Source organism: Nanorana parkeri, unplaced genomic scaffold (assembly GCF_000935625.1).
Source record: "Nanorana parkeri isolate BGI_ZX_2015 unplaced genomic scaffold, ASM93562v1 scaffold81, whole genome shotgun sequence".
Classification (NCBI taxonomy): Eukaryota; Metazoa; Chordata; class Amphibia; order Anura; family Dicroglossidae; genus Nanorana; species Nanorana parkeri.
In genome coordinates, this window is record NW_017306349.1 from 95,409 (window position 1) to 103,193 (window position 7,785).

The following is a 7,785-nucleotide window of genomic DNA, read 5'->3' on the forward strand; positions in this document are numbered from 1 at the left end:
TGGTGGAGAGATGTAGGTCAAGAGAAGAAACCATGGTGCCCATTGGTGGAGAGACAAAGGTCATGGGAAGGAACCATGGTGCCCATTGGTGGACATGGAAATCCAACACGTCCAGAAAGCATCTAAATGCTGGAGACTTTACTGAAGGCTGCAGAGCTTGAAAGGATGGAAGGTAGAAGACACGGGCCACCAGAGAGGTGAATATAGAAGCTTTTCTATTAAGAAGGACCTGCCATTTTATTTTTTTCAGACTAGACAGAAGGGTCACCTAAAGGTCCAGGTTCATTATCTTCATCCCTCCTTCACTATTTGATGAGCCGCCAACCAACCTTGGATAAGCAGGTCATATCTGGACATCTTAGGGGCTCCCGCTTTTTCCAGCCTAGTGACTCACCAAGTAGGGAAAGACGGATGAGAATGACAGCCGAGGAGCATGTACCTTCAAAAACAAGTCCTCCATCTCAGCTCACATATGTCTATTCTAAGAGGTTCTCTTCAATATTATCTTGATATGGGTCATCTTCTGCACTATGATAAATATATTGGTGCTAACTGACAACCACTGGGTGCTGTGTGTTTATTGTCCACTGTAATCCATGGAAAAAGTTTACACAAAAATAGCGACAATTAAAGAAGAATCTGTGCCTCAAGGGAGGACGGAGGTCAGATAGGAGACTGAAGGGAAGGACGGAGGTCAGATAGAAGACTGAAGGGGAGGACGGAGGTCATATAGAAGACTGAAGGGAAGGGCGGAGGTCAGATAGAAGACGGAAGGGTAGGACGGAGGTCAGATAGAAGACTGAAGGGGAGGACGGAGGTCATATAGAAGACTGAAGGGGAGGACGGAGGTCAGATAGAAGACTGAAGGGAAGGACGGAGGTCAGATTTAGCTTATATTATGTGGCAAAGGTCACACATGCTTTTCTGTGACATGTAGAGTCTCTGACAGTGTAAACCTTTGATAGGCTTGGGAGAGGAGGGGCAGGTACTGGTGAGTTACAATGTCGGAGGAATTAGGATCACCAGATTAGATATAACACATTCGGGAGGTCTGCGCTCTACACACAGACATAGTTTGGGGTCTGACGTATGCTTAGGAATGAGGGTAACTCAGCATATCCATTTCCCCCCAAATGTGGGTGAATATCAGTTATTCTATACGTTTTCTATGGTCTGTTATAGCTCCACCTATATTCAATAAAAAAAATCCACGAGCTTCAGTCAGTGATTGTGTCTATGCTGAGATGATGTCATCAGTCTGCTGCAGGTAGGAAGCATTTTCTCAGTCTCCCCTCCCCCACTGATCAGTCTGCTGCAGGCAGGAGGAACCATTTCCTCAGTCTCTCCTCCCCCAGTGATCAGGCTGCAACATTGTAACTTATCCAGTCCCAAGGTGAGAGGTTGCAGCAGTCATCTCTGAGCCGGCATCTCAGCCCAGGAAGTAGATGGTGACCCCGGATGATGCCTGAACAAAAATGGTGCTGTCCTTTTGGAGAGAAAAGCAGATGGAGGCATTGTCAGGGGGGAGTCATGTGATCTCTGTGAGGGGTAATAAATACCTGGAAGTGTTAAAATGACACCTTCCTGAACCTGCTGCACTTATCATGACAACATATACCTGAGGACAGGTCCACTTTAAAGCGAGCCTGTATATACTCACTACGCTGGGGTGGGGTTGGGGTAGGTGTTTGATTTTTGGATGGCATAGGTAACCCATCACCATACAATATATTGCTTTATATCTCTGATAAGAGAAAACAATGAAATGTGGGCGGAGTTAGGACACGCATGCGTCACGTCTGTACGATGCACCCGAGTCACTTTTACATAACAAGTTCCCCAGATAGCGGCCAGCCGGCAATTCATCTCCCATGTCATCCAATCGAGTGCCCCCTAAGCCCGGGATTACCAAACAATACGATTAACTCCGGAGAGTTGGACGCAAGGAAGCAATCTGAACATTCCGGGCGGATGGAAGGAGAAATAATATGGTAATTGATTTGTGGCCGGGAGGACTGAAGAGGACGGAGGAGGATTACTTCCCGAATACAATGTACGCGGCGGGCTAATCTCAGTGTAGACATCCGTGTCCGAGCGGCTTCATCCCTCACATCTACAGGAGGAACATTGAGAACGTCTTCTATCGTCATGGAGATGGATACAAATTACCCCCCCCCCCGCCGTCACCGATCCACGTCCCCCCGCCGTCACCGATCGACGCCCCCTGCTCTCGTTTGTCCGGTGCCCGGAACTATATGTCCCGGGCGTCGGGAAATACGAAATCAACTCTGATGCGCAAGCATTGGCGTTAGGTACCGGGGCATTTTCACAAGTACAAGTACTTGTGAAAATGCCCTGTATCGGGCCCGATACCGAAGCTAGCATCGGTATCGGGACATCCCTAATACAAATGTAGAATATTGATTATACTTCATTGTATCGATGATGTCATCACCATGGAGATGGATATCAAAATATAGAATATTGATTATAATGAATTGTATTAGTGTCATGTCACCACGGAGATGGGTACAAACGATTACAAATATATAGAATATTGATTATACTTCATTGTATCGGTGTCATGTCACCATAGAGATGGGTACAAGTGGTAGGCTAACTAGTTAGCCGGGTTTGTGGGAGGAGCCCCGCACAGTTAAACCCCCCTCCCCCCCATTACACTACTCACGCGTCGGCGTGTTGGTGTCATCCCACCCTCCTCGCCCTTTCATCAACATCTACTCTGAGTATGCCCCCTTATTCTGTATACTGACCATAGTGACCACGGCACACCCCAGGTCTATGTAGGCAGGTTATGATCTCTCTTTTCAGATTCGTATTCAGTGGGGCTCTGACCACAAATGATTACAAATATAGAATATTGATTATACTTAATTGTATCGGTGTCATGTCACCATAGAGATGGATACAAAGTATAGTTTAAAAAAAACACAAATTATATTTAAGACTATTTTTTTTAGAAATTTCATTGGGTGTCTCATAGGCAGCCTTGAGATCATGGCCACTTCTAAATATGGGGATTCGTGACAACGTTCTCTCCCAGGTCTCCCAACTGTTCTGTGTTGTCACATGGGCTTCCAAAAGTCTGAAAGAAGTCTGTTGAGTCGTTGTGTGCAGGGGCTATTTACAATCAGGCCCTTTCCTGTTCCTGTAATGAGGCAGCCTGAAGCTGTTGACTCAGGTGGCACCGCTTTGGGTCATGTTGGGGTGGCAGGCCCTTCCTAGCCAGAGCATCCCAGGCTGTGAGGGCCATACATATCTCCCCTCCCAGCTCGTAGCCAACTGGAACACTTTGGCCGGTGTCCCACCCAGCTCCTGGCAACTAGTGATGTCACTGGTTGCCAGGAGTTGAGTGGTACACTCTGGCCGGCGTCCCTCCTCCCAGCACTTATCAACCAGTGATGTCGCTGGTTGCAGAGTTGGTTGCTGGACACTCTTGCCAGCGTCCCACCCAGCTCCTGGCAACCAATGACGTTACTGGGAGCTGAGCAGGATACTCTGGCTTGCGTCCCTCCTCCCAGCACTTCTCAACTAGTGACGTCACTGGTTGCCGGGAACTGAGCAGGACACTATAGCCGGCGTCCCACCCAGCTCCTGGCAACCAATGACGTCACTGGTTGCCAGGAGCTGGGCGGTACACTCTAGCCGGCGTCCCTCCTCCTAGCACTTCTCAACCAGTGACGTCACTGGTTGCCGGGAACTGAGCAGGACACTCCGGCCCGGCGTCCCACCCAGCTCCTGGCAACCAATGACGTTACTGGTTGCCGAGAGCTGAGCAGGACACTCTGACCAGTGTCCCACCCAGGTCCTGGCCACCAGTGATATCAGTGAGTGGGGCGGGACGTTGGGCAGAGCCGGGCAGTCCACCACCAGGACGGCAGCCAAAACGTCATTAGCACCCCATCAATGACACCCAAGCCCCGCCTCCCTTCCCCCAGAATGTGACCCCCATCCTCCCGCCTCAGGCAAGGATTATTCTAAGGACCCCCCTGCTCACATCTAAGTCATAATATAAAATATTGTGATGGTTATTATTCCCCTAATGCAGACATGACATGATAGGCAATTCATGTCTCCTTAAAGACAACCTGTCACCTGCGCTCTTCATTCACGTAGGGGGCTCGTCAGGCTCCTTGCGATAGCAATAAAGTTCAGTTAAAAAAAAAAAATTGAAAAAAAATATGTTTAAAAAAAATTAAAGAACACTCAATATTTTTTTACAGCCCCGGGGGCCAGAGTACATGCACATATGACCATACACACGCACGATGGGTCCGTTTTTCGCCGTTCCATGGGTGCACTCAATTTTCAGGATTTTTGTCACACAAATTGGGGAATACATCATGTTTGTGTGTGTGTGTGTGTGTGTGTGTGTGTGTGTGTGTGTGTGTGCATTAAAATTAATTTGAGTTCAAAAATACAATTATTATTTTTTTTAAATGCAACCACCACAATTTTATTCCACAGGTCCTCTGCTTTCGGAAAATATATAATATTTTGGGGTTTTAAATGCATTTTTGTGCAAAAAAAAAATGTGAATTTTGGTATGTGTGCAGAATTAAAAATGGGCTCTGGCAGCAAAAGGGTTACAGCTGATATGAGATTTCAGAATATGATGGTCTACCTCTAGAGATCACGGCACATGATGGCAGTAGGTTCGGGATACAATAATAAAAAAAATATGGAATATGATAACATTATGACTTTATTTTGATTATTTTCAGTAACAATCATGAATTCAAACAAAGAACAACAATAATAATAAAAATACACCAATCAGAAAAGATGCCTCCTGAATGGTGGTGGTCTTGGTGCTCCATGCGTGCCGGAGTCTTTGTCCTTTGTGATACAACTGTACAATGCGCTAGACAGGTTCCAGAAATGCGTCAATGCACGCTTGGTTACATACATGGTCCAAATGCTCTTTTTTTTTTACCACAGTCAACACAAAGACCTTAGAACTGACGTCTAGACCTTTCTTCACAGAACGGCCCAGTTCCATAGGCTCCTCTCGAGGAAGTGAGGGCCAAGAAGAGGGAACGGGTGGTTTAAGGTGGTTCTGGAAAGTTGGTGCCAGGCGAGAAATAGACTTTCATCTCTTAATAGCAAATGTCTATTGGTATAGCCAGTGAGACCAGGTCACCGAGAGTTCTAGGAATTTCAATGTCACCGAGAGTTCTAGGAATTTCAATGTCACCTTCGCTCAGACAACTCCTGCCAGAAGGGGGCCCTGAGGGTCTCATTATTCTGGGACAGTTTAGTCACAAGTGTTCAAAACATTGCATTCTGTCTTATTGCAAGTGACCTTTGGTGGTGGCGTAGGAGCCCAGATAGCAAGGATAACTTGCTACAAACTTGTGTCAGGGTGAAATTGTAATTTTGTTAACTTGCTGTTCACATTCCTGGCAAGTTGTAGACTTGCAGAACACTCGCAGCACAAGTTCTAGTTGACACTTTTTGAATTTGTAGCAAATTTGCTTGGCACGTCTACAGCAAGAGTCCTGCAGGTCTTAGCTTGAGCTCTGCAAGCTCGCTGGTCTAGAGACTTGCAATGCAGACTTGCTATAATTGTGCAACAAAATGGTGAAGCTTGGCAAGTCTGCAATAGTTTAGCAAGTCATTTTCAAACTTGCAGCTCAATTGCTTGCTATCTGGGAGGGCTCCTCAAAGATTCTTTGGTAGAGAACCAGAAAAGCCGCAACATTCTTGGTCACGGGGTATCTTTATGCTCAGGCCAAAGCTCTCCCAGAGAGCAGGGAAATCACATAGCCCACTTCAGCTCGGCCCATGAGGAAGATGAGTGGTAGTACCTCAAAGTCAACATTGCACTGTTTTACCTACCCGCGGCAAATCTTGGGACAGTCAAGACAGGTAGCCACCCCGGAAAGGCCTGTAATGTTGTGTTTCTATTGTCCCATCCCCTTTTTAGAACTGCATCAGTATATGCTGACCATTGCCATCCCTGCATGTTAGAGGCCCGCTTTGGATTTGATACCCTTTAAGCATTCCTCTTGGTCAGCCGCGCTTCACCGGGCCCGGGCACCTCTAGTTTTTCCATTTGGTTCGCAACAGCAGATTACCCCATCCGTCTAAGCCACGGTGACATCTCATTTGGAAAGAGAAGAGTATTGACTAACCGCGAGAGAGGTATAGATTGACTTGACCTTGCCTGAAGCACCGCGGGATTATTAACCCAAACGAGAGAGAGAGAGAGGGAGGGAGAGAGAGAGAGGGAGAGAGAGAGGAGATAGGGAGTGGGAGAGAGGGAGAGAGAGGAGAGAGGGAGTGGGAGAGAGGGTGGGAGAAAGAGAGCGAAAGAGACAATGGACAATTTTTCTATCCATGGGAGAGATATCTGGCAGTGGGGGAGAGAGAGATAGATATCTGGGAGTGGGGGAGAGAGAGAGATGTATCTGGGAGTGGGGGAGAGAGAGAGATCTTAGAGAGAGAGAGAGAGAGAGATCTGAGAGAGAGATCTTATAGAGATGAGAGAGAGAGAGAGGGAGGGAGAGAGGGGAGAGAGAGAGAGGAGAGAGGGTGGGAGAGAGAGAGCGAAAGAGACAATGGACAATTTTTCTATCCATGGGAGAGATATCTGGCAGTGGGGGAGAGAGAGATAGATATCTGGGAGTGGGGGAGAGAGAGAGATGTATCTGGGAGTGGGGGAGAGAGAGAGAGCATAGAAGAGAGATAGATATCTGGGAGTGGGGGAGAGAGAGAGATGTATCTGGGAGTGGGAGAGAGAGAGAGATCTGAGAGAGAGAGAGAGAGAGAGAGATCTGAGAGAGAGATCTTATAGAGATGAGAGAGAGAGAGAGGGAGGGAGGGAGAGAGGGGAGTGAGAGAGATGAGAGAGGGTGGGAGAGAGAGAGAGCGAAAGAGACAATGGACAATTTTTCCATCCATGGGAGAGATATCTGGCAGTGGGGGAGAGAGAGAGATGTATCTGGGAGTGGGGGAGAGAGAGAGATCTTAGAGAGAGAGAGAGAGAGAGGTGTGAGAAAGAGACAGTATATACAGTGAATATATAGAGGGGAGAGAGAGAGAGAAAAAAGAGAGAGAGAGAGAGAGAGAGAGAGAGAGACACTAATCCTGCAGCTCACATCCTGAATACTACATGCACACACCGGCGTCTGCAGCGGAATTGCTACCTTAAAGCGAACACGCATTTGCAATGACATTCACCACACACGCATACACACACACGCACACACACACACACACACACGCGCACGCATACACCAAAAGGGGAGTGTCTCCCTGCTCTGTGTGCTCGACCAAAATTAAAGCTCCTTTATTGCTGCCAAAGAAAAAGGGAAGGAGACGGAGAATGTTGGACTAACAAACGCGCCATCCTCGGGATTCCTGACCCCACGACGCGGATAAGACAGGTGGGTCCGCTGAGGGGATGTTTTCTTCTTCCATATCACCAGCGTTTCGCAGCCTCCCCGGGGGATTTGTTGCTGGGTGATGGGGAGAACCTCCGATGAGGACGTGTTCAGCGGTTTGTGCAATTCATTTGTTTTCCCGAATAAGGAAAACAAAAGGGAGAGCCGCTGCGGAATCATTCGGGTTGCTGGAGATGAACGTATTGGCCGCTCTGTTCTTGTCGTGCTGCAAGAAGAAGTTTTTGTAAATAATACCAGCAGCGTAGCACCTAAAATCTGGCCAATCGTCAGACGTTGTAGGCCAAAGGGGTCGAGGTTTTCTGGAAAATGCAAAAAGCATAAAATTATTTTAAGATGATCTAAGATTAGATTATTA